Here is a 21,068-nt window from a genome sequence, read left to right as displayed (position 1 = left end):
GACTTTTCTTGAATTCCGTGTTGAAAAGGCTTGGTTGAAGGTAGCCCCTCAGCAATGTCTAGAAAAATGGAGTGAGGCCAAGAATGAAAAGCTCAGCTTCTGTTTGGTGTCTCTTAAAGATTGATCAATTTGTGATATTTTGAATTGTAGGTTCTCGAACTTCCCCAATGAAGCAATGAAGTGTTAGAAACACATGGTTTTTCTCATTAGAAAGAAATGGCACGACTTTGGTTTTGGCTGCCTAAAAATGTCTAAAGAGCCGAAATTACATGGCTCTGTGGCGCAATGGATAGCGCATTGGACTTCTAGACAGCTGTAGTTATTCAAAGGTTGTGGGTTCGAGTCCCACCAGAGTCGCTTTTTGGATTCCACCAAAGCATACATTTTGTGATCTCACCTCAAGTTTTCTTAGAAAGCTGAAAATGAACAATGTCAATTTATGCAACATTGCGCTAAGGATTTAGAGTACTGTTCTTGGCTATAAACCACCCTGGAACCTAAATTCATTGATCACCCACTGAAAAAACCCCTAAATTGCTGGCTCTTCTTGTGACTTTTCTTGAATTCTGTGTTGAAAAGGCTTGGTTGAGGGTGGCCTGTAAGCAGCATTTAGAAATTAAAAGCTGAGCTTCTGTTTGGTGTCTCATAAGGATTCATCAATTTGTGATATTTTGAATTGTAGGCTCTCGAACTTCCCCAATCAAGCGCCCCTTTCTCCCTGAGCTGGTCCGAGAAACCTGGAAAGGCAGTGCTGTGCAAGGCTCTGTGGCGCAACGGATAGCGCATTGGACTTCTAGAAGGATGTAGTGATTCAAAGGTTGTGGGTTCGAGTCCCACCAGAGTCGAGTTTTGGATTTTAATTAATCTTTGCCTCAAGAACTGTTAGGAAAAAGCAATCGAAAAATCAACAGCTCGAACCAATGAGAAAAATCTGCTTACAAGGAAAGAGAAATAGACAGGTGATTTGTAAATCTAACGTTCAATACTTACCACCAAGGCCCAGCTTTTCCCTGATAATCCATGCACGTTTATTGATCACTTTAATCCACGCCCTCGGAAGGAAACCTGCTGTTTGCCAATCCAATGTTCAAATCTTGAATGACTTGCAACAAGCAAGGAGCCCCATTTCTAAGTCATGCAAACTTCTCTACCAGCAGGCTGAATGGAGGTCCTATCCACTCATGTTAACCAAATCTTTTTTTTTCAAGAGAAAGTGCACTTTGTTGCTCACCCTTCTGGCTTTCATGCATGAAGAGAAAAAATGTCCTAACACCGAAACAGTAGGGTGAGAAAAACATCCTTTTTCTCATCAGCAAAACTTGGCGCTACATTGGTTTGGGATGCCTAAAAAAGTCTAACCTGCACACAGCACACGGCTCTGTGGCGCAATGGATAGCGCATTGGACTTCTAGAAAACTGTAGTGATTCAAAGGTTGTGGGTTCGAGTCCCACCAGAGTCGCTTTTTGGATTCCACGCAAGCATACATTTTGTGATCTTGCCTTAAGTAATCTTAGAAAGCTGAAAATGAACAATGTCAACCTATGCGACATTGTGTTTAAGGATGTAGAGCACTGTTCTTAGCTGCAAACCTGCCTGGAACCTAAATTCATTGATCACCCATTGAAAAGAAGCCTCAATTGCCGGCTCTACATGTGACTTTTCTTGAATTCCGTGTTGAAAAGGCTTGGTTGAAGGTAGCCCCTCAGCAATGTCTAGAAAAATGGAGTGAGGCCAAGAATGAAAAGCTCAGCTTCTGTTTGGTGTCTCTTAAAGATTGATCAATTTGTGATATTTTGAATTGTAGGTTCTCGAACTTCCCCAATGAAGCAATGAAGTGTTAGAAACACATGGTTTTTCTCATTAGAACGAAATGGCACGACTTTGGTTTTGGCTGCCTAAAAATGTCTAAAGAGCCGAAATTACATGGCTCTGTGGCGCAATGGATAGCGCATTGGACTTCTAGACAGCTGTAGTTATTCAAAGGTTGTGGGTTCGAGTCCCACCAGAGTCGCTTTTTGGATTCCACCAAAGCATACATTTTGTGATCTCACCTCAAGTTTTCTTAGAAAGCTGAAAATGAACAATGTCAATTTATGCAACATTGCGCTAAGGATTTAGAGTACTGTTCTTGGCTATAAACCACCCTGGAACCTAAATTCATTGATCACCCACTGAAAAAACCCCTAAATTGCTGGCTCTTCTTGTGACTTTTCTTGAATTCTGTGTTGAAAAGGCTTGGTTGAGGGTGGCCTGTAAGCAGCATTTAGAAATTAAAAGCTGAGCTTCTGTTTGGTGTCTCATAAGGATTCATCAATTTGTGATATTTTGAATTGTAGGCTCTCGAACTTCCCCAATCAAGCGCCCCTTTCTCCCTGAGCTGGTCCGAGAAACCTGGAAAGGCAGTGCTGTGCAAGGCTCTGTGGCGCAACGGATAGCGCATTGGACTTCTAGAAGGATGTAGTGATTCAAAGGTTGTGGGTTCGAGTCCCACCAGAGTCGAGTTTTGGATTTTAATTAATCTTTGCCTCAAGAACTGTTAGGAAAAAGCAATCGAAAAATCAACAGCTCGAACCAATGAGAAAAATCTGCTTACAAGGAAAGAGAAATAGACAGGTGATTTGTAAATCTAACGTTCAATACTTACCACCAAGGCCCAGCTTTTCCCTGATAATCCATGCACGTTTATTGATCACTTTAATCCACGCCCTCGGAAGGAAACCTGCTGTTTGCCAATCCAATGTTCAAATCTTGAATGACTTGCAACAAGCAAGGAGCCCCATTTCTAAGTCATGCAAACTTCTCTACCAGCAGGCTGAATGGAGGTCCTATCCACTCATGTTAACCAAATCTTTTTTTTTCAAGAGAAAGTGCACTTTGTTGCTCACCCTTCTGGCTTTCATGCATGAAGAGAAAAAATGTCCTAACACCGAAACAGTAGGGTGAGAAAAACATCCTTTTTCTCATCAGCAAAACTTGGCGCTACATTGGTTTGGGATGCCTAAAAAAGTCTAACCTGCACACACCAGAGTCGCTTTTTGGATTCCACGCAAGCATACATTTTGTGATCTTGCCTTAAGTAATCTTAGAAAGCTGAAAATGAACAATGTCAACCTATGCGACATTGTGTTTAAGGATGTAGAGCACTGTTCTTAGCTGCAAACCTGCCTGGAACCTAAATTCATTGATCACCCATTGAAAAGAAGCCTCAATTGCCGGCTCTACATGTGACTTTTCTTGAATTCCGTGTTGAAAAGGCTTGGTTGAAGGTAGCCCCTCAGCAATGTCTAGAAAAATGGAGTGAGGCCAAGAATGAAAAGCTCAGCTTCTGTTTGGTGTCTCTTAAAGATTGATCAATTTGTGATATTTTGAATTGTAGGTTCTCGAACTTCCCCAATGAAGCAATGAAGTGTTAGAAACACATGGTTTTTCTCATTAGAAAGAAATGGCACGACTTTGGTTTTGGCTGCCTAAAAATGTTTAAAGAGCCGAAATTACATGGCTCTGTGGCGCAATGGATAGCGCATTGGACTTCTAGACAGCTGTAGTTATTCAAAGGTTGTGGGTTCGAGTCCCACCAGAGTCGCTTTTTGGATTCCACCAAAGCATACATTTTGTGATCTCACCTCAAGTTTTCTTAGAAAGCTGAAAATGAACAATGTCAATTTATGCAACATTGCGCTAAGGATTTAGAGTACTGTTCTTGGCTATAAACCACCCTGGAACCTAAATTCATTGATCACCCACTGAAAAAACCCCTAAATTGCTGGCTCTTCTTGTGACTTTTCTTGAATTCTGTGTTGAAAAGGCTTGGTTGAGGGTGGCCTGTAAGCAGCATTTAGAAATTAAAAGCTGAGCTTCTGTTTGGTGTCTCATAAGGATTCATCAATTTGTGATATTTTGAATTGTAGGCTCTCGAACTTCCCCAATCAAGCGCCCCTTTCTCCCTGAGCTGGTCCGAGAAACCTGGAAAGGCAGTGCTGTGCAAGGCTCTGTGGCGCAACGGATAGCGCATTGGACTTCTAGAAGGATGTAGTGATTCAAAGGTTGTGGGTTCGAGTCCCACCAGAGTCGAGTTTTGGATTTTAATTAATCTTTGCCTCAAGAACTGTTAGGAAAAAGCAATCGAAAAATCAACAGCTCGAACCAATGAGAAAAATCTGCTTACAAGGAAAGAGAAATAGACAGGTGATTTGTAAATCTAACGTTCAATACTTACCACCAAGGCCCAGCTTTTCCCTGATAATCCATGCACGTTTATTGATCACTTTAATCCACGCCCTCGGAAGGAAACCTGCTGTTTGCCAATCCAATGTTCAAATCTTGAATGACTTGCAACAAGCAAGGAGCCCCATTTCTAAGTCATGCAAACTTCTCTACCAGCAGGCTGAATGGAGGTCCTATCCACTCATGTTAACCAAATCTTTTTTTTTCAAGAGAAAGTGCACTTTGTTGCTCACCCTTCTGGCTTTCATGCATGAAGAGAAAAAATGTCCTAACACCGAAACAGTAGGGTGAGAAAAACATCCTTTTTCTCATCAGCAAAACTTGGCGCTACATTGGTTTGGGATGCCTAAAAAAGTCTAACCTGCACACAGCACATGGCTCTGTGGCGCAATGGATAGCGCATTGGACTTCTAGAAAACTGTAGTGATTCAAAGGTTGTGGGTTCGAGTCCCACCAGAGTCGCTTTTTGGATTCCACGCAAGCATACATTTTGTGATCTTGCCTTAAGTAATCTTAGAAAGCTGAAAATGAACAATGTCAACCTATGCGACATTGTGTTTAAGGATGTAGAGCACTGTTCTTAGCTGCAAACCTGCCTGGAACCTAAATTCATTGATCACCCATTGAAAAGAAGCCTCAATTGCCGGCTCTACATGTGACTTTTCTTGAATTCCGTGTTGAAAAGGCTTGGTTGAAGGTAGCCCCTCAGCAATGTCTAGAAAAATGGAGTGAGGCCAAGAATGAAAAGCTCAGCTTCTGTTTGGTGTCTCTTAAAGATTGATCAATTTGTGATATTTTGAATTGTAGGTTCTCGAACTTCCCCAATGAAGCAATGAAGTGTTAGAAACACATGGTTTTTCTCATTAGAAAGAAATGGCACGACTTTGGTTTTGGCTGCCTAAAAATGTCTAAAGAGCCGAAATTACATGGCTCTGTGGCGCAATGGATAGCGCATTGGACTTCTAGACAGCTGTAGTTATTCAAAGGTTGTGGGTTCGAGTCCCACCAGAGTCACTTTTTGGATTCCACCAAAGCATACATTTTGTGATCTCACCTCAAGTTTTCTTAGAAAGCTGAAAATGAACAATGTCAATTTATGCAACATTGCGCTAAGGATTTAGAGTACTGTTCTTGGCTATAAACCACCCTGGAACCTAAATTCATTGATCACCCACTGAAAAAACCCCTAAATTGCTGGCTCTTCTTGTGACTTTTCTTGAATTCTGTGTTGAAAAGGCTTGGTTGAGGGTGGCCTGTAAGCAGCATTTAGAAATTAAAAGCTGAGCTTCTGTTTGGTGTCTCATAAGGATTCATCAATTTGTGATATTTTGAATTGTAGGCTCTCGAACTTCCCCAATCAAGCGCCCCTTTCTCCCTGAGCTGGTCCGAGAAACCTGGAAAGGCAGTGCTGTGCAAGGCTCTGTGGCGCAACGGATAGCGCATTGGACTTCTAGAAGGATGTAGTGATTCAAAGGTTGTGGGTTCGAGTCCCACCAGAGTCGAGTTTTGGATTTTAATTAATCTTTGCCTCAAGAACTGTTAGGAAAAAGCAATCGAAAAATCAACAGCTCGAACCAATGAGAAAAATCTGCTTACAAGGAAAGAGAAATAGACAGGTGATTTGTAAATCTAACGTTCAATACTTACCACCAAGGCCCAGCTTTTCCCTGATAATCCATGCACGTTTATTGATCACTTTAATCCACGCCCTCGGAAGGAAACCTGCTGTTTGCCAATCCAATGTTCAAATCTTGAATGACTTGCAACAAGCAAGGAGCCCCATTTCTAAGTCATGCAAACTTCTCTACCAGCAGGCTGAATGGAGGTCCTATCCACTCATGTTAACCAAATCTTTTTTTTTCAAGAGAAAGTGCACTTTGTTGCTCACCCTTCTGGCTTTCATGCATGAAGAGAAAAAATGTCCTAACACCGAAACAGTAGGGTGAGAAAAACATCCTTTTTCTCATCAGCAAAACTTGGCGCTACATTGGTTTGGGATGCCTAAAAAAGTCTAACCTGCACACAGCACACGGCTCTGTGGCGCAATGGATAGCGCATTGGACTTCTAGAAAACTGTAGTGATTCAAAGGTTGTGGGTTCGAGTCCCACCAGAGTCGCTTTTTGGATTCCACGCAAGCATACATTTTGTGATCTTGCCTTAAGTAATCTTAGAAAGCTGAAAATGAACAATGTCAACCTATGCGACATTGTGTTTAAGGATGTAGAGCACTGTTCTTAGCTGCAAACCTGCCTGGAACCTAAATTCATTGATCACCCATTGAAAAGAAGCCTCAATTGCCGGCTCTACATGTGACTTTTCTTGAATTCCGTGTTGAAAAGGCTTGGTTGAAGGTAGCCCCTCAGCAATGTCTAGAAAAATGGAGTGAGGCCAAGAATGAAAAGCTCAGCTTCTGTTTGGTGTCTCTTAAAGATTGATCAATTTGTGATATTTTGAATTGTAGGTTCTCGAACTTCCCCAATGAAGCAATGAAGTGTTAGAAACACATGGTTTTTCTCATTAGAAAGAAATGGCACGACTTTGGTTTTGGCTGCCTAAAAATGTCTAAAGAGCCGAAATTACATGGCTCTGTGGCGCAATGGATAGCGCATTGGACTTCTAGACAGCTGTAGTTATTCAAAGGTTGTGGGTTCGAGTCCCACCAGAGTCGCTTTTTGGATTCCACCAAAGCATACATTTTGTGATCTCACCTCAAGTTTTCTTAGAAAGCTGAAAATGAACAATGTCAATTTATGCAACATTGCGCTAAGGATTTAGAGTACTGTTCTTGGCTATAAACCACCCTGGAACCTAAATTCATTGATCACCCAATGAAAAAAACCCTAAATTGCTGGCTCTTCTTGTGACTTTTCTTGAATTCTGTGTTGAAAAGGCTTGGTTGAGGGTGGCCTGTAAGCAGCATTTAGAAATTAAAAGCTGAGCTTCTGTTTGGTGTCTCATAAGGATTCATCAATTTGTGATATTTTGAATTGTAGGCTCTCGAACTTCCCCAATCAAGCGCCCCTTTCTCCCTGAGCTGGTCCGAGAAACCTGGAAAGGCAGTGCTGTGCAAGGCTCTGTGGCGCAACGGATAGCGCATTGGACTTCTAGAAGGATGTAGTGATTCAAAGGTTGTGGGTTCGAGTCCCACCAGAGTCGAGTTTTGGATTTCAATTAATCTTTGCCTCAAGAACTGTTAGGAAAAAGCAATCGAAAAATCAACAGCTCGAACCAATGAGAAAAATCTGCTTACAAGGAAAGAGAAATAGACAGGTGATTTGTAAATCTAACGTTCAATACTTACCACCAAGGCCCAGCTTTTCCCTGATAATCCATGCACGTTTATTGATCACTTTAATCCACGCCCTCGGAAGGAAACCTGCTGTTTGCCAATCCAATGTTCAAATCTTGAATGACTTGCAACAAGCAAGGAGCCCCATTTCTAAGTCATGCAAACTTCTCTACCAGCAGGCTGAATGGAGGTCCTATCCACTCATGTTAACCAAATCTTTTTTTTTCAAGAGAAAGTGCACTTTGTTGCTCACCCTTCTGGCTTTCATGCATGAAGAGAAAAAATGTCCTAACACCGAAACAGTAGGGTGAGAAAAACATCCTTTTTCTCATCAGCAAAACTTGGCGCTACATTGGTTTGGGATGCCTAAAAAAGTCTAACCTGCACACAGCACACGGCTCTGTGGCGCAATGGATAGCGCATTGGACTTCTAGAAAACTGTAGTCATTCAAAGGTTGTGGGTTCGAGTCCCACCAGAGTCGCTTTTTGGATTCCACGCAAGCATACATTTTGTGATCTTGCCTTAAGTAATCTTAGAAAGCTGAAAATGAACAATGTCAACCTATGCGACATTGTGTTTAAGGATGTAGAGCACTGTTCTTAGCTGCAAACCTGCCTGGAACCTAAATTCATTGATCACCCATTGAAAAGAAGCCTCAATTGCCGGCTCTACATGTGACTTTTCTTGAATTCCGTGTTGAAAAGGCTTGGTTGAAGGTAGCCCCTCAGCAATGTCTAGAAAAATGGAGTGAGGCCAAGAATGAAAAGCTCAGCTTCTGTTTGGTGTCTCTTAAAGATTGATCAATTTGTGATATTTTGAATTGTAGGTTCTCGAACTTCCCCAATGAAGCAATGAAGTGTTAGAAACACATGGTTTTTCTCATTAGAAAGAAATGGCACGACTTTGGTTTTGGCTGCCTAAAAATGTCTAAAGAGCCGAAATTACATGGCTCTGTGGCGCAATGGATAGCGCATTGGACTTCTAGACAGCTGTAGTTATTCAAAGGTTGTGGGTTCGAGTCCCACCAGAGTCGCTTTTTGGATTCCACCAAAGCATACATTTTGTGATCTCACCTCAAGTTTTCTTAGAAAGCTGAAAATGAACAATGTCAATTTATGCAACATTGCGCTAAGGATTTAGAGTACTGTTCTTGGCTATAAACCACCCTGGAACCTAAATTCATTGATCACCCACTGAAAAAAACCCTAAATTGCTGGCTCTTCTTGTGACTTTTCTTGAATTCTGTGTTGAAAAGGCTTGGTTGAGGGTGGCCTGTAAGCAGCATTTAGAAATTAAAAGCTGAGCTTCTGTTTGGTGTCTCATAAGGATTCATCAATTTGTGATATTTTGAATTGTAGGCTCTCGAACTTCCCCAATCAAGCGCCCCTTTCTCCCTGAGCTGGTCCGAGAAACCTGGAAAGGCAGTGCTGTGCAAGGCTCTGTGGCGCAACGGATAGCGCATTGGACTTCTAGAAGGATGTAGTGATTCAAAGGTTGTGGGTTCGAGTCCCACCAGAGTCGAGTTTTGGATTTTAATTAATCTTTGCCTCAAGAACTGTTAGGAAAAAGCAATCGAAAAATCAACAGCTCGAACCAATGAGAAAAATCTGCTTACAAGGAAAGAGAAATAGACAGGTGATTTGTAAATCTAACGTTCAATACTTACCACCAAGGCCCAGCTTTTCCCTGATAATCCATGCACGTTTATTGATCACTTTAATCCACGCCCTCGGAAGGAAACCTGCTGTTTGCCAATCCAATGTTCAAATCTTGAATGACTTGCAACAAGCAAGGAGCCCCATTTCTAAGTCATGCAAACTTCTCTACCAGCAGGCTGAATGGAGGTCCTATCCACTCATGTTAACCAAATCTTTTTTTTTCAAGAGAAAGTGCACTTTGTTGCTCACCCTTCTGGCTTTCATGCATGAAGAGAAAAAATGTCCTAACACCGAAACAGTAGGGTGAGAAAAACATCCTTTTTCTCATCAGCAAAACTTGGCGCTACATTGGTTTGGGATGCCTAAAAAAGTCTAACCTGCACACAGCACACGGCTCTGTGGCGCAATGGATAGCGCATTGGACTTCTAGAAAACTGTAGTGATTCAAAGGTTGTGGGTTCGAGTCCCACCAGAGTCGCTTTTTGGATTCCACGCAAGCATGCATTTTGTGATCTTGCCTTAAGTAATCTTAGAAAGCTGAAAATGAACAATGTCAACCTATGCGACATTGTGTTTAAGGATGTAGAGCACTGTTCTTAGCTGCAAACCTGCCTGGAACCTAAATTCATTGATCACCCATTGAAAAGAAGCCTCAATTGCCGGCTCTACATGTGACTTTTCTTGAATTCCGTGTTGAAAAGGCTTGGTTGAAGGTAGCCCCTCAGCAATGTCTAGAAAAATGGAGTGAGGCCAAGAATGAAAAGCTCAGCTTCTGTTTGGTGTCTCTTAAAGATTGATCAATTTGTGATATTTTGAATTGTAGGTTCTCGAACTTCCCCAATGAAGCAATGAAGTGTTAGAAACACATGGTTTTTCTCATTAGAAAGAAATGGCACGACTTTGGTTTTGGCTGCCTAAAAATGTCTAAAGAGCCGAAATTACATGGCTCTGTGGCGCAATGGATAGCGCATTGGACTTCTAGACAGCTGTAGTTATTCAAAGGTTGTGGGTTCGAGTCCCACCAGAGTCGCTTTTTGGATTCCACCAAAGCATACATTTTGTGATCTCACCTCAAGTTTTCTTAGAAAGCTGAAAATGAACAATGTCAATTTATGCAACATTGCGCTAAGGATTTAGAGTACTGTTCTTGGCTATAAACCACCCTGGAACCTAAATTCATTGATCACCCAATGAAAAAAACCCTAAATTGCTGGCTCTTCTTGTGACTTTTCTTGAATTCTGTGTTGAAAAGGCTTGGTTGAGGGTGGCCTGTAAGCAGCATTTAGAAATTAAAAGCTGAGCTTCTGTTTGGTGTCTCATAAGGATTCATCAATTTGTGATATTTTGAATTGTAGGCTCTCGAACTTCCCCAATCAAGCGCCCCTTTCTCCCTGAGCTGGTCCGAGAAACCTGGAAAGGCAGTGCTGTGCAAGGCTCTGTGGCGCAACGGATAGCGCATTGGACTTCTAGAAGGATGTAGTGATTCAAAGGTTGTGGGTTCGAGTCCCACCAGAGTCGAGTTTTGGATTTCAATTAATCTTTGCCTCAAGAACTGTTAGGAAAAAGCAATCGAAAAATCAACAGCTCGAACCAATGAGAAAAATCTGCTTACAAGGAAAGAGAAATAGACAGGTGATTTGTAAATCTAACGTTCAATACTTACCACCAAGGCCCAGCTTTTCCCTGATAATCCATGCACGTTTATTGATCACTTTAATCCACGCCCTCGGAAGGAAACCTGCTGTTTGCCAATCCAATGTTCAAATCTTGAATGACTTGCAACAAGCAAGGAGCCCCATTTCTAAGTCATGCAAACTTCTCTACCAGCAGGCTGAATGGAGGTCCTATCCACTCATGTTAACCAAATCTTTTTTTTTCAAGAGAAAGTGCACTTTGTTGCTCACCCTTCTGGCTTTCATGCATGAAGAGAAAAAATGTCCTAACACCGAAACAGTAGGGTGAGAAAAACATCCTTTTTCTCATCAGCAAAACTTGGCGCTACATTGGTTTGGGATGCCTAAAAAAGTCTAACCTGCACACAGCACACGGCTCTGTGGCGCAATGGATAGCGCATTGGACTTCTAGAAAACTGTAGTGATTCAAAGGTTGTGGGTTCGAGTCCCACCAGAGTCGCTTTTTGGATTCCACGCAAGCATACATTTTGTGATCTTGCCTTAAGTAATCTTAGAAAGCTGAAAATGAACAATGTCAACCTATGCGACATTGTGTTTAAGGATGTAGAGCACTGTTCTTAGCTGCAAACCTGCCTGGAACCTAAATTCATTGATCACCCATTGAAAAGAAGCCTCAATTGCCGGCTCTACATGTGACTTCTCTTGAATTCCGTGTTGAAAAGGCTTGGTTGAAGGTAGCCCCTCAGCAATGTCTAGAAAAATGGAGTGAGGCCAAGAATGAAAAGCTCAGCTTCTGTTTGGTGTCTCTTAAAGATTGATCAATTTGTGATATTTTGAATTGTAGGTTCTCGAACTTCCCCAATGAAGCAATGAAGTGTTAGAAACACATGGTTTTTCTCATTAGAAAGAAATGGCACGACTTTGGTTTTGGCTGCCTAAAAATGTCTAAAGAGCCGAAATTACATGGCTCTGTGGCGCAATGGGTAGCGCATTGGACTTCTAGACAGCTGTAGTTATTCAAAGGTTGTGGGTTCGAGTCCCACCAGAGTCGCTTTTTGGATTCCACCAAAGCATACATTTTGTGATCTCACCTCAAGTTTTCTTAGAAAGCTGAAAATGAACAATGTCAATTTATGCAACATTGCGCTAAGGATTTAGAGTACTGTTCTTGGCTATAAACCACCCTGGAACCTAAATTCATTGATCACCCACTGAAAAAAACCCTAAATTGCTGGCTCTTCTTGTGACTTTTCTTGAATTCTGTGTTGAAAAGGCTTGGTTGAGGGTGGCCTGTAAGCAGCATTTAGAAATTAAAAGCTGAGCTTCTGTTTGGTGTCTCATAAGGATTCATCAATTTGTGATATTTTGAATTGTAGGCTCTCGAACTTCCCCAATCAAGCGCCCCTTTCTCCCTGAGCTGGTCCGAGAAACCTGGAAAGGCAGTGCTGTGCAAGGCTCTGTGGCGCAACGGATAGCGCATTGGACTTCTAGAAGGATGTAGTGATTCAAAGGTTGTGGGTTCGAGTCCCACCAGAGTCGAGTTTTGGATTTCAATTAATCTTTGCCTCAAGAACTGTTAGGAAAAAGCAATCGAAAAATCAACAGCTCGAACCAATGAGAAAAATCTGCTTACAAGGAAAGAGAAATAGACAGGTGATTTGTAAATCTAACGTTCAATACTTACCACCAAGGCCCAGCTTTTCCCTGATAATCCATGCACGTTTATTGATCACTTTAATCCACGCCCTCGGAAGGAAACCTGCTGTTTGCCAATCCAATGTTCAAATCTTGAATGACTTGCAACAAGCAAGGAGCCCCATTTCTAAGTCATGCAAACTTCTCTACCAGCAGGCTGAATGGAGGTCCTATCCACTCATGTTAACCAAATCTTTTTTTTTCAAGAGAAAGTGCACTTTGTTGCTCACCCTTCTGGCTTTCATGCATGAAGAGAAAAAATGTCCTAACACCGAAACAGTAGGGTGAGAAAAACATCCTTTTTCTCATCAGCAAAACTTGGCGCTACATTGGTTTGGGATGCCTAAAAAAGTCTAACCTGCACACAGCACACGGCTCTGTGGCGCAATGGATAGCGCATTGGACTTCTAGAAAACTGTAGTGATTCAAAGGTTGTGGGTTCGAGTCCCACCAGAGTCGCTTTTTGGATTCCACGCAAGCATACATTTTGTGATCTTGCCTTAAGTAATCTTAGAAAGCTGAAAATGAACAATGTCAACCTATGCGACATTGTGTTTAAGGATGTAGAGCACTGTTCTTAGCTGCAAACCTGCCTGGAACCTAAATTCATTGATCACCCATTGAAAAGAAGCCTCAATTGCCGGCTCTACATGTGACTTTTCTTGAATTCTGTGTTGAAAAGGCTTGGTTGAAGGTAGCCCCTCAGCAATGTCTAGAAAAATGGAGTGAGGCCAAGAATGAAAAGCTCAGCTTCTGTTTGGTGTCTCTTAAAGATTGATCAATTTGTGATATTTTGAATTGTAGGTTCTCGAACTTCCCCAATGAAGCAATGAAGTGTTAGAAACACATGGTTTTTCTCATTAGAAAGAAATGGCACGACTTTGGTTTTGGCTGCCTAAAAATGTCTAAAGAGCCGAAATTACATGGCTCTGTGGTGCAATGGATAGCGCATTGGACTTCTAGACAGCTGTAGTTATTCAAAGGTTGTGGGTTCGAGTCCCACCAGAGTCGCTTTTTGGATTCCACCAAAGCATACATTTTGTGATCTCACCTCAAGTTTTCTTAGAAAGCTGAAAATGAACAATGTCAATTTATGCAACATTGCGCTAAGGATTTAGAGTACTGTTCTTGGCTATAAACCACCCTGGAACCTAAATTCATTGATCACCCACTGAAAAAACCCCTAAATTGCTGGCTCTTCTTGTGACTTTTCTTGAATTCTGTGTTGAAAAGGCTTGGATGAGGGTGGCCTGTAAGCAGCATTTAGAAATTAAAAGCTGAGCTTCTGTTTGGTGTCTCATAAGGATTCATCAATTTGTGATATTTTGAATTGTAGGCTCTCGAACTTCCCCAATCAAGCGCCCCTTTCTCCCTGAGCTGGTCCGAGAAACCTGGAAAGGCAGTGCTGTGCAAGGCTCTGTGGCGCAACGGATAGCGCATTGGACTTCTAGAAGGATGTAGTGATTCAAAGGTTGTGGGTTCGAGTCCCACCAGAGTCGAGTTTTGGATTTCAATTAATCTTTGCCTCAAGAACTGTTAGGAAAAAGCAATCGAAAAATCAACAGCTCGAACCAATGAGAAAAATCTGCTTACAAGGAAAGAGAAATAGACAGGTGATTTGTAAATCTAACGTTCAATACTTACCACCAAGGCCCAGCTTTTCCCTGATAATCCATGCACGTTTATTGATCACTTTAATCCACGCCCTCGGAAGGAAACCTGCTGTTTGCCAATCCAATGTTCAAATCTTGAATGACTTGCAACAAGCAAGGAGCCCCATTTCTAAGTCATGCAAACTTCTCTACCAGCAGGCTGAATGGAGGTCCTATCCACTCATGTTAACCAAATCTTTTTTTTTCAAGAGAAAGTGCACTTTGTTGCTCACCCTTCTGGCTTTCATGCATGAAGAGAAAAAATGTCCTAACACCGAAACAGTAGGGTGAGAAAAACATCCTTTTTCTCATCAGCAAAACTTGGCGCTACATTGGTTTGGGATGCCTAAAAAAGTCCAACCTGCACACAGCACATGGCTCTGTGGTGCAATGGATAGCCCATTGGACTTCTAGAAAACTGTAGTGATTCAAAGGTTGTGGGTTCGAGTCCCACCAGAGTCGCTTTTTGGATTCCACGCAAGCATACATTTTGTGATCTTGCCTTAAGTAATCTTAGAAAGCTGAAAATGAACAATGTCAACCTATGCGACATTGTGTTTAAGGATGTAGAGCACTGTTCTTAGCTGCAAACCTGCCTGGAACCTAAATTCATTGATCACCCATTGAAAAGAAGCCTCAATTGCCGGCTCTACATGTGACTTTTCTTGAATTCCGTGTTGAAAAGGCTTGGTTGAAGGTAGCCCCTCAGCAATGTCTAGAAAAATGGAGTGAGGCCAAGAATGAAAAGCTCAGCTTCTGTTTGGTGTCTCTTAAAGATTGATCAATTTGTGATATTTTGAATTGTAGGTTCTCGAACTTCCCCAATGAAGCAATGAAGTGTTAGAAACACATGGTTTTTCTCATTAGAAAGAAATGGCACGACTTTGGTTTTGGCTGCCTAAAAATGTCTAAAGAGCCGAAATTACATGGCTCTGTGGCGCAATGGGTAGCGCATTGGACTTCTAGACAGCTGTAGTTATTCAAAGGTTGTGGGTTCGAGTCCCACCAGAGTTGCTTTTTGGATTCCACCAAAGCATACATTTTGTGATCTCACCTCAAGTTTTCTTAGAAAGCTGAAAATGAACAATGTCAATTTATGCAACATTGCGCTAAGGATTTAGAGTACTGTTCTTGGCTATAAACCACCCTGGAACCTAAATTCATTGATCACCCACTGAAAAAACCCCTAAATTGCTGGCTCTTCTTGTGACTTTTCTTGAATTCTGTGTTGAAAAGGCTTGGTTGAGGGTGGCCTGTAAGCAGCATTTAGAAATTAAAAGCTGAGCTTCTGTTTGGTGTCTCATAAGGATTCATCAATTTGTGATATTTTGAATTGTAGGCTCTCGAACTTCCCCAATCAAGCGCCCCTTTCTCCCTGAGCTGGTCCGAGAAACCTGGAAAGGCAGTGCTGTGCAAGGCTCTGTGGCGCAACGGATAGCGCATTGGACTTCTAGAAGGATGTAGTGATTCAAAGGTTGTGGGTTCGAGTCCCACCAGAGTCAAGTTTTGGATTTTAATTAATCTTTGCCTCAAGAACTGTTAGGAAAAAGCAATCGAAAAATCAACAGCTCGAACCAATGAGAAAAATCTGCTTACAAGGAAAGAGAAATAGACAGGTGATTTGTAAATCTAACGTTCAATACTTACCACCAAGGCCCAGCTTTTCCCTGATAATCCATGCACGTTTATTGATCACTTTAATCCACGCCCTCGGAAGGAAACCTGCTGTTTGCCAATCCAATGTTCAAATCTTGAATGACTTGCAACAAGCAAGGAGCCCCATTTCTAAGTCATGCAAACTTCTCTACCAGCAGGCTGAATGGAGGTCCTATCCACTCATGTTAACCAAATCTTTTTTTTTCAAGAGAAAGTGCACTTTGTTGCTCACCCTTCTGGCTTTCATGCATGAAGAGAAAAAATGTCCTAACACCGAAACAGTAGGGTGAGAAAAACATCCTTTTTCTCATCAGCAAAACTTGGCGCTACATTGGTTTGGGATGCCTAAAAAAGTCTAACCTGCACACAGCACACGGCTCTGTGGCGCAATGGATAGCGCATTGGACTTCTAGAAAACTGTAGTGATTCAAAGGTTGTGGGTTCGAGTCCCACCAGAGTCGCTTTTTGGATTCCACGCAAGCATACATTTTGTGATCTTGCCTTAAGTAATCTTAGAAAGCTGAAAATGAACAATGTCAACCTATGCGACATTGTGTTTAAGGATGTAGAGCACTGTTCTTAGCTGCAAACCTGCCTGGAACCTAAATTCATTGATCACCCATTGAAAAGAAGCCTCAATTGCCGGCTCTACATGTGACTTTTCTTGAATTCCGTGTTGAAAAGGCTTGGTTGAAGGTAGCCCCTCAGCAATGTCTAGAAAAATGGAGTGAGGCCAAGAATGAAAAGCTCAGCTTCTGTTTGGTGTCTCTTAAAGATTGATCAATTTGTGATATTTTGAATTGTAGGTTCTCGAACTTCCCCAATGAAGCAATGAAGTGTTAGAAACACATGGTTTTTCTCATTAGAAAGAAATGGCACGACTTTGGTTTTGGCTGCCTAAAAATGTCTAAAGAGCCGAAATTACATGGCTCTGTGGCGCAATGGATAGCGCATTGGACTTCTAGACAGCTGTAGTTATTCAAAGGTTGTGGGTTCGAGTCCCACCAGAGTCGCTTTTTGGATTCCACCAAAGCATACATTTTGTGATCTCACCTCAAGTTTTCTTAGAAAGCTGAAAATGAACAATGTCAATTTATGCAACATTGCGCTAAGGATTTAGAGTACTGTTCTTGGCTATAAACCACCCTGGAACCTAAATTCATTGATCACCCAATGAAAAAAACCCTAAATTGCTGGCTCTTCTTGTGACTTTTCTTGAATTCTGTGTTGAAAAGGCTTGGTTGAGGGTGGCCTGTAAGCAGCATTTAGAAATTAAAAGCTGAGCTTCTGTTTGGTGTCTCATAAGGATTCATCAATTTGTGATATTTTAAATTGTAGGCTCTCGAACTTCCCCAATCAAGCGCCCCTTTCTCCCTGAGCTGGTCCGAGAAACCTGGAAAGGCAGTGCTGTGCAAGGCTCTGTGGCGCAACGGATAGCGCATTGGACTTCTAGAAGGATGTAGTGATTCAAAGGTTGTGGGTTCGAGTCCCACCAGAGTCGAGTTTTGGATTTCAATTAATCTTTGCCTCAAGAACTGTTAGGAAAAAGCAATCGAAAAATCAACAGCTCGAACCAATGAGAAAAATCTGCTTACAAGGAAAGAGAAATAGACAGGTGATTTGTAAATCTAACGTTCAATACTTACCACCAAGGCCCAGCTTTTCCCTGATAATCCATGCACGTTTATTGATCACTTTAATCCACGCCCTCGGAAGGAAACCTGCTGTTTGCCAATCCAATGTTCAAATCTTGAATGACTTGCAACAAGCAAGGAGCCCCATTTCTAAGTCATGCAAACTTCTCTACCAGCAGGCTGAATGGAGGTCCTATCCACTCATGTTAACCAAATCTTTTTTTTTCAAGAGAAAGTGCACTTTGTTGCTCACCCTTCTGGCTTTCATGCATGAAGAGAAAAAATGTCCTAACACCGAAACAGTAGGGTGAGAAAAACATCCTTTTTCTCATCAGCAAAACTTGGCGCTACATTGGTTTGGGATGCCTAAAAAAGTCTAACCTGCACACAGCACACGGCTCTGTGGCGCAATGGATAGCGCATTGGACTTCTAGAAAACTGTAGTGATTCAAAGGTTGTGGGTTCGAGTCCCACCAGAGTCGCTTTTTGGATTCCACGCAAGCATACATTTTGTGATCTTGCCTTAAGTAATCTTAGAAAGCTGAAAATGAACAATGTCAACCTATGCGACATTGTGTTTAAGGATGTAGAGCACTGTTCTTAGCTGCAAACCTGCCTGGAACCTAAATTCATTGATCACCCATTGAAAAGAAGCCTCAATTGCCGGCTCTACATGTGACTTTTCTTGAATTCCGTGTTGAAAAGGCTTGGTTGAAGGTAGCCCCTCAGCAATGTCTAGAAAAATGGAGTGAGGCCAAGAATGAAAAGCTCAGCTTCTGTTTGGTGTCTCTTAAAGATTGATCAATTTGTGATATTTTGAATTGTAGGTTCTCGAACTTCCCCAATGAAGCAATGAAGTGTTAGAAACACATGGTTTTTCTCATTAGAAAGAAATGGCACGACTTTGGTTTTGGCTGCCTAAAAATGTCTAAAGAGCCGAAATTACATGGCTCTGTGGCGCAATGGATAGCGCATTGGACTTCTAGACAGCTGTAGTTATTCAAAGGTTGTGGGTTCGAGTCCCACCAGAGTCGCTTTTTGGATTCTACCAAAGCATACATTTTGTGATCTCACCTCAAGTTTTCTTAGAAAGCTGAAAATGAACAATGTCAATTTATGCAACATTGCGCTAAGGATTTAGAGTACTGTTCTTGGCTATAAACCACCCTGGAACCTAAATTCATTGATCACCCACTGAAAAAACCCCTAAATTGCTGGCTCTTCTTGTGACTTTTCTTGAATTCTGTGTTGAAAAGGCTTGGTTGAGGGTGGCCTGTAAGCAGCATTTAGAAATTAAAAGCTGAGCTTCTGTTTGGTGTCTCATAAGGATTCATCAATTTGTGATATTTTGAATTGTAGGCTCTCGAACTTCCCCAATCAAGCACCCCTTTCTCCCTGAGCTGGTCCGAGAAACCTGGAAAGGCAGTGCTGTGCAAGGCTCTGTGGCGCAACGGATAGCGCATTGGACTTCTAGAAGGATGTAGTGATTCAAAGGTTGTGGGTTCGAGTCCCACCAGAGTCGAGTTTTGGATTTCAATTAATCTTTGCCTCAAGAACTGTTAGGAAAAAGCAATCGAAAAATCAACAGCTCGAACCAATGAGAAAAATCTGCTTACAAGGAAAGAGAAATAGACAGGTGATTTGTAAATCTAACGTTCAATACTTACCACCAAGGCCCAGCTTTTCCCTGATAATCCATGCACGTTTATTGATCACTTTAATCCACGCCCTCGGAAGGAAACCTGCTGTTTGCCAATCCAATGTTCAAATCTTGAATGACTTGCAACAAGCAAGGAGCCCCATTTCTAAGTCATGCAAACTTCTCTACCAGCAGGCTGAATGGAGGTCCTATCCACTCATGTTAACCAAATCTTTTTTTTTCAAGAGAAAGTGCACTTTGTTGCTCACCCTTCTGGCTTTCATGCATGAAGAGAAAAAATGTCCTAACACCGAAACAGTAGGGTGAGAAAAACATCCTTTTTCTCATCAGCAAAACTTGGCGCTACATTGGTTTGGGATGCCTAAAAAAGTCTAACCTGCACACAGCACACGGCTCTGTGGCGCAATGGATAGCGCATTGGACTTCTAGAAAACTGTAGTGATTCAAAGGTTGTGGGTTCGAGTCCCACCAGAGTCGCTTTTTGGATTCCACGCAAGCATACATTTTGTGATCTTGCCTTAAGTAATCTTAGAAAGCTGAAAATGAACAATGTCAACCTATGCGACATTGTGTTTAAGGATGTAGAGCACTGTTCTTAGCTGCAAACCTGCCTGGAACCTAAATTCATTGATCACCCATTGAAAAGAAGCCTCAATTGCCGGCTCTACATGTGACTTTTCTTGAATTCCGTGTTGAAAAGGCTTGGTTGAAGGTAGCCCCTCAGCAATGTCTAGAAAAATGGAGTGAGGCCAAGAATGAAAAGCTCAGCTTCTGTTTGGTGTCTCTTAAAGATTGATCAATTTGTGATATTTTGAATTGTAGGTTCTCGAACTTCCCCAATGAAGCAATGAAGTGTTAGAAACACATGGTTTTTCTCATTAGAAAGAAATGGCACGACTTTGGTTTTGGCTGCCTAAAAATGTCTAAAGAGCCGAAATTACATGGCTCTGTGGCGCAATGGATAGCGCATTGGACTTCTAGACAGCTGTAGTTATTCAAAGGTTGTGGGTTCGAGTCCCACCAGAGTCGCTTTTTGGATTCTACCAAAGCATACATTTTGTGATCTCACCTCAAGTTTTCTTAGAAAGCTGAAAATGAACAATGTCAATTTATGCAACATTGCGCTAAGGATTTAGAGTACTGTTCTTGGCTATAAACCACCCTGGAACCTAAATTCATTGATCACCCACTGAAAAAACCCCTAAATTGCTGGCTCTTCTTGTGACTTTTCTTGAATTCTGTGTTGAAAAGGCTTGGTTGAGGGTGGCCTGTAAGCAGCATTTAGAAATTAAAAGCTGAGCTTCTGTTTGGTGTCTCATAAGGATTCATCAATTTGTGATATTTTGAATTGTAGGCTCTCGAACTTCCCCAATCAAGCACCCCTTTCTCCCTGAGCTGGTCCGAGAAACCTGGAAAGGCAGTGCTGTGCAAGGCTCTGTGGCGCAACGGATAGCGCATTGGACTTCTAGAAGGATGTAGTGATTCAAAGGTTGTGGGTTCGAGTCCCACCAGAGTCGAGTTTTGGATTTCAATTAATCTTTGCCTCAAGAACTGTTAGGAAAAAGCAATCGAAAAATCAACAGCTCGAACCAATGAGAAAAATCTGCTTACAAGGAAAGAGAAATAGACAGGTGATTTGTAAATCTAACGTTCAATACTTACCACCAAGGCCCAGCTTTTCCCTGATAATCCATGCACGTTTATTGATCACTTTAATCCACGCCCTCGGAAGGAAACCTGCTGTTTGCCAATCCAATGTTCAAATCTTGAATGACTTGCAACAAGCAAGGAGCCCCATTTCTAAGTCATGCAAACTTCTCTACCAGCAGGCTGAATGGAGGTCCTATCCACTCATGTTAACCAAATCTTTTTTTTTCAAGAGAAAGTGCACTTTGTTGCTCACCCTTCTGGCTTTCATGCATGAAGAGAAAAAATGTCCTAACACCGAAACAGTAGGGTGAGA

General features: G+C 41.9%; 37 non-coding genes across 37 annotated transcripts; all 37 read left to right on the top strand.

Moving 5' to 3' along the window:
• Nucleotides 1-271: 271 nt before the first annotated feature.
• On the top strand, nt 272-357 carry TRNAR-UCU (transfer RNA arginine (anticodon UCU)). The gene is given in 2 exon segments: nt 272-308; nt 322-357. It is a non-coding gene; the product is annotated as a tRNA-Arg (tRNA).
• Nucleotides 358-759: 402 nt separating this feature from the next.
• On the top strand, nt 760-845 carry TRNAR-UCU (transfer RNA arginine (anticodon UCU)). The gene is given in 2 exon segments: nt 760-796; nt 810-845. It is a non-coding gene; the product is annotated as a tRNA-Arg (tRNA).
• A 529-nt stretch (nt 846-1,374) lies between these two features.
• Nucleotides 1,375-1,460, top strand: TRNAR-UCU (transfer RNA arginine (anticodon UCU)). The gene is given in 2 exon segments: nt 1,375-1,411; nt 1,425-1,460. It is a non-coding gene; the product is annotated as a tRNA-Arg (tRNA).
• Nucleotides 1,461-1,926: 466 nt separating this feature from the next.
• On the top strand, nt 1,927-2,012 carry TRNAR-UCU (transfer RNA arginine (anticodon UCU)). The gene is given in 2 exon segments: nt 1,927-1,963; nt 1,977-2,012. It is a non-coding gene; the product is annotated as a tRNA-Arg (tRNA).
• Nucleotides 2,013-2,414: 402 nt separating this feature from the next.
• On the top strand, nt 2,415-2,500 carry TRNAR-UCU (transfer RNA arginine (anticodon UCU)). Its single transcript is given in 2 exon segments — nt 2,415-2,451; nt 2,465-2,500. It is a non-coding gene; the product is annotated as a tRNA-Arg (tRNA).
• A 998-nt stretch (nt 2,501-3,498) lies between these two features.
• Nucleotides 3,499-3,584, top strand: TRNAR-UCU (transfer RNA arginine (anticodon UCU)). The gene is given in 2 exon segments: nt 3,499-3,535; nt 3,549-3,584. It is a non-coding gene; the product is annotated as a tRNA-Arg (tRNA).
• Nucleotides 3,585-3,986: 402 nt separating this feature from the next.
• TRNAR-UCU (transfer RNA arginine (anticodon UCU)) lies at nt 3,987-4,072 on the top strand. The gene is given in 2 exon segments: nt 3,987-4,023; nt 4,037-4,072. It is a non-coding gene; the product is annotated as a tRNA-Arg (tRNA).
• Nucleotides 4,073-4,601: 529 nt separating this feature from the next.
• On the top strand, nt 4,602-4,687 carry TRNAR-UCU (transfer RNA arginine (anticodon UCU)). Its single transcript is given in 2 exon segments — nt 4,602-4,638; nt 4,652-4,687. It is a non-coding gene; the product is annotated as a tRNA-Arg (tRNA).
• Nucleotides 4,688-5,153: 466 nt separating this feature from the next.
• On the top strand, nt 5,154-5,239 carry TRNAR-UCU (transfer RNA arginine (anticodon UCU)). Its single transcript is given in 2 exon segments — nt 5,154-5,190; nt 5,204-5,239. It is a non-coding gene; the product is annotated as a tRNA-Arg (tRNA).
• Nucleotides 5,240-5,641: 402 nt separating this feature from the next.
• TRNAR-UCU (transfer RNA arginine (anticodon UCU)) lies at nt 5,642-5,727 on the top strand. The gene is given in 2 exon segments: nt 5,642-5,678; nt 5,692-5,727. It is a non-coding gene; the product is annotated as a tRNA-Arg (tRNA).
• Nucleotides 5,728-6,256: 529 nt separating this feature from the next.
• On the top strand, nt 6,257-6,342 carry TRNAR-UCU (transfer RNA arginine (anticodon UCU)). Its single transcript is given in 2 exon segments — nt 6,257-6,293; nt 6,307-6,342. It is a non-coding gene; the product is annotated as a tRNA-Arg (tRNA).
• Nucleotides 6,343-6,808: 466 nt separating this feature from the next.
• On the top strand, nt 6,809-6,894 carry TRNAR-UCU (transfer RNA arginine (anticodon UCU)). Its single transcript is given in 2 exon segments — nt 6,809-6,845; nt 6,859-6,894. It is a non-coding gene; the product is annotated as a tRNA-Arg (tRNA).
• Nucleotides 6,895-7,296: 402 nt separating this feature from the next.
• On the top strand, nt 7,297-7,382 carry TRNAR-UCU (transfer RNA arginine (anticodon UCU)). Its single transcript is given in 2 exon segments — nt 7,297-7,333; nt 7,347-7,382. It is a non-coding gene; the product is annotated as a tRNA-Arg (tRNA).
• Nucleotides 7,383-7,911: 529 nt separating this feature from the next.
• Nucleotides 7,912-7,997, top strand: TRNAR-UCU (transfer RNA arginine (anticodon UCU)). Its single transcript is given in 2 exon segments — nt 7,912-7,948; nt 7,962-7,997. It is a non-coding gene; the product is annotated as a tRNA-Arg (tRNA).
• Nucleotides 7,998-8,463: 466 nt separating this feature from the next.
• TRNAR-UCU (transfer RNA arginine (anticodon UCU)) lies at nt 8,464-8,549 on the top strand. Its single transcript is given in 2 exon segments — nt 8,464-8,500; nt 8,514-8,549. It is a non-coding gene; the product is annotated as a tRNA-Arg (tRNA).
• A 402-nt stretch (nt 8,550-8,951) lies between these two features.
• On the top strand, nt 8,952-9,037 carry TRNAR-UCU (transfer RNA arginine (anticodon UCU)). The gene is given in 2 exon segments: nt 8,952-8,988; nt 9,002-9,037. It is a non-coding gene; the product is annotated as a tRNA-Arg (tRNA).
• Nucleotides 9,038-9,566: 529 nt separating this feature from the next.
• On the top strand, nt 9,567-9,652 carry TRNAR-UCU (transfer RNA arginine (anticodon UCU)). Its single transcript is given in 2 exon segments — nt 9,567-9,603; nt 9,617-9,652. It is a non-coding gene; the product is annotated as a tRNA-Arg (tRNA).
• Nucleotides 9,653-10,118: 466 nt separating this feature from the next.
• Nucleotides 10,119-10,204, top strand: TRNAR-UCU (transfer RNA arginine (anticodon UCU)). Its single transcript is given in 2 exon segments — nt 10,119-10,155; nt 10,169-10,204. It is a non-coding gene; the product is annotated as a tRNA-Arg (tRNA).
• Nucleotides 10,205-10,606: 402 nt separating this feature from the next.
• On the top strand, nt 10,607-10,692 carry TRNAR-UCU (transfer RNA arginine (anticodon UCU)). Its single transcript is given in 2 exon segments — nt 10,607-10,643; nt 10,657-10,692. It is a non-coding gene; the product is annotated as a tRNA-Arg (tRNA).
• Nucleotides 10,693-11,221: 529 nt separating this feature from the next.
• On the top strand, nt 11,222-11,307 carry TRNAR-UCU (transfer RNA arginine (anticodon UCU)). The gene is given in 2 exon segments: nt 11,222-11,258; nt 11,272-11,307. It is a non-coding gene; the product is annotated as a tRNA-Arg (tRNA).
• A 466-nt stretch (nt 11,308-11,773) lies between these two features.
• TRNAR-UCU (transfer RNA arginine (anticodon UCU)) lies at nt 11,774-11,859 on the top strand. Its single transcript is given in 2 exon segments — nt 11,774-11,810; nt 11,824-11,859. It is a non-coding gene; the product is annotated as a tRNA-Arg (tRNA).
• Nucleotides 11,860-12,261: 402 nt separating this feature from the next.
• Nucleotides 12,262-12,347, top strand: TRNAR-UCU (transfer RNA arginine (anticodon UCU)). The gene is given in 2 exon segments: nt 12,262-12,298; nt 12,312-12,347. It is a non-coding gene; the product is annotated as a tRNA-Arg (tRNA).
• A 529-nt stretch (nt 12,348-12,876) lies between these two features.
• Nucleotides 12,877-12,962, top strand: TRNAR-UCU (transfer RNA arginine (anticodon UCU)). Its single transcript is given in 2 exon segments — nt 12,877-12,913; nt 12,927-12,962. It is a non-coding gene; the product is annotated as a tRNA-Arg (tRNA).
• A 466-nt stretch (nt 12,963-13,428) lies between these two features.
• Nucleotides 13,429-13,514, top strand: TRNAR-UCU (transfer RNA arginine (anticodon UCU)). The gene is given in 2 exon segments: nt 13,429-13,465; nt 13,479-13,514. It is a non-coding gene; the product is annotated as a tRNA-Arg (tRNA).
• Nucleotides 13,515-13,916: 402 nt separating this feature from the next.
• Nucleotides 13,917-14,002, top strand: TRNAR-UCU (transfer RNA arginine (anticodon UCU)). Its single transcript is given in 2 exon segments — nt 13,917-13,953; nt 13,967-14,002. It is a non-coding gene; the product is annotated as a tRNA-Arg (tRNA).
• Nucleotides 14,003-14,531: 529 nt separating this feature from the next.
• On the top strand, nt 14,532-14,617 carry TRNAR-UCU (transfer RNA arginine (anticodon UCU)). Its single transcript is given in 2 exon segments — nt 14,532-14,568; nt 14,582-14,617. It is a non-coding gene; the product is annotated as a tRNA-Arg (tRNA).
• Nucleotides 14,618-15,083: 466 nt separating this feature from the next.
• TRNAR-UCU (transfer RNA arginine (anticodon UCU)) lies at nt 15,084-15,169 on the top strand. The gene is given in 2 exon segments: nt 15,084-15,120; nt 15,134-15,169. It is a non-coding gene; the product is annotated as a tRNA-Arg (tRNA).
• Nucleotides 15,170-15,571: 402 nt separating this feature from the next.
• TRNAR-UCU (transfer RNA arginine (anticodon UCU)) lies at nt 15,572-15,657 on the top strand. The gene is given in 2 exon segments: nt 15,572-15,608; nt 15,622-15,657. It is a non-coding gene; the product is annotated as a tRNA-Arg (tRNA).
• A 529-nt stretch (nt 15,658-16,186) lies between these two features.
• TRNAR-UCU (transfer RNA arginine (anticodon UCU)) lies at nt 16,187-16,272 on the top strand. Its single transcript is given in 2 exon segments — nt 16,187-16,223; nt 16,237-16,272. It is a non-coding gene; the product is annotated as a tRNA-Arg (tRNA).
• Nucleotides 16,273-16,738: 466 nt separating this feature from the next.
• On the top strand, nt 16,739-16,824 carry TRNAR-UCU (transfer RNA arginine (anticodon UCU)). Its single transcript is given in 2 exon segments — nt 16,739-16,775; nt 16,789-16,824. It is a non-coding gene; the product is annotated as a tRNA-Arg (tRNA).
• Nucleotides 16,825-17,226: 402 nt separating this feature from the next.
• TRNAR-UCU (transfer RNA arginine (anticodon UCU)) lies at nt 17,227-17,312 on the top strand. The gene is given in 2 exon segments: nt 17,227-17,263; nt 17,277-17,312. It is a non-coding gene; the product is annotated as a tRNA-Arg (tRNA).
• A 529-nt stretch (nt 17,313-17,841) lies between these two features.
• TRNAR-UCU (transfer RNA arginine (anticodon UCU)) lies at nt 17,842-17,927 on the top strand. The gene is given in 2 exon segments: nt 17,842-17,878; nt 17,892-17,927. It is a non-coding gene; the product is annotated as a tRNA-Arg (tRNA).
• A 466-nt stretch (nt 17,928-18,393) lies between these two features.
• TRNAR-UCU (transfer RNA arginine (anticodon UCU)) lies at nt 18,394-18,479 on the top strand. Its single transcript is given in 2 exon segments — nt 18,394-18,430; nt 18,444-18,479. It is a non-coding gene; the product is annotated as a tRNA-Arg (tRNA).
• A 402-nt stretch (nt 18,480-18,881) lies between these two features.
• TRNAR-UCU (transfer RNA arginine (anticodon UCU)) lies at nt 18,882-18,967 on the top strand. Its single transcript is given in 2 exon segments — nt 18,882-18,918; nt 18,932-18,967. It is a non-coding gene; the product is annotated as a tRNA-Arg (tRNA).
• A 529-nt stretch (nt 18,968-19,496) lies between these two features.
• TRNAR-UCU (transfer RNA arginine (anticodon UCU)) lies at nt 19,497-19,582 on the top strand. The gene is given in 2 exon segments: nt 19,497-19,533; nt 19,547-19,582. It is a non-coding gene; the product is annotated as a tRNA-Arg (tRNA).
• Nucleotides 19,583-20,048: 466 nt separating this feature from the next.
• On the top strand, nt 20,049-20,134 carry TRNAR-UCU (transfer RNA arginine (anticodon UCU)). Its single transcript is given in 2 exon segments — nt 20,049-20,085; nt 20,099-20,134. It is a non-coding gene; the product is annotated as a tRNA-Arg (tRNA).
• Nucleotides 20,135-20,536: 402 nt separating this feature from the next.
• Nucleotides 20,537-20,622, top strand: TRNAR-UCU (transfer RNA arginine (anticodon UCU)). The gene is given in 2 exon segments: nt 20,537-20,573; nt 20,587-20,622. It is a non-coding gene; the product is annotated as a tRNA-Arg (tRNA).
• Nucleotides 20,623-21,068: the final 446 nt, after the last annotated feature.

The sequence above is a fragment of the Engystomops pustulosus genome, chromosome 3, assembly GCF_040894005.1.
Source record: "Engystomops pustulosus chromosome 3, aEngPut4.maternal, whole genome shotgun sequence".
Lineage (NCBI taxonomy): Eukaryota > Metazoa > Chordata > Amphibia > Anura > Leptodactylidae > Engystomops > Engystomops pustulosus.
Note: the sequence above shows the minus strand (reverse complement) of the source record. Positions and strands in the feature narration are given on the sequence as shown.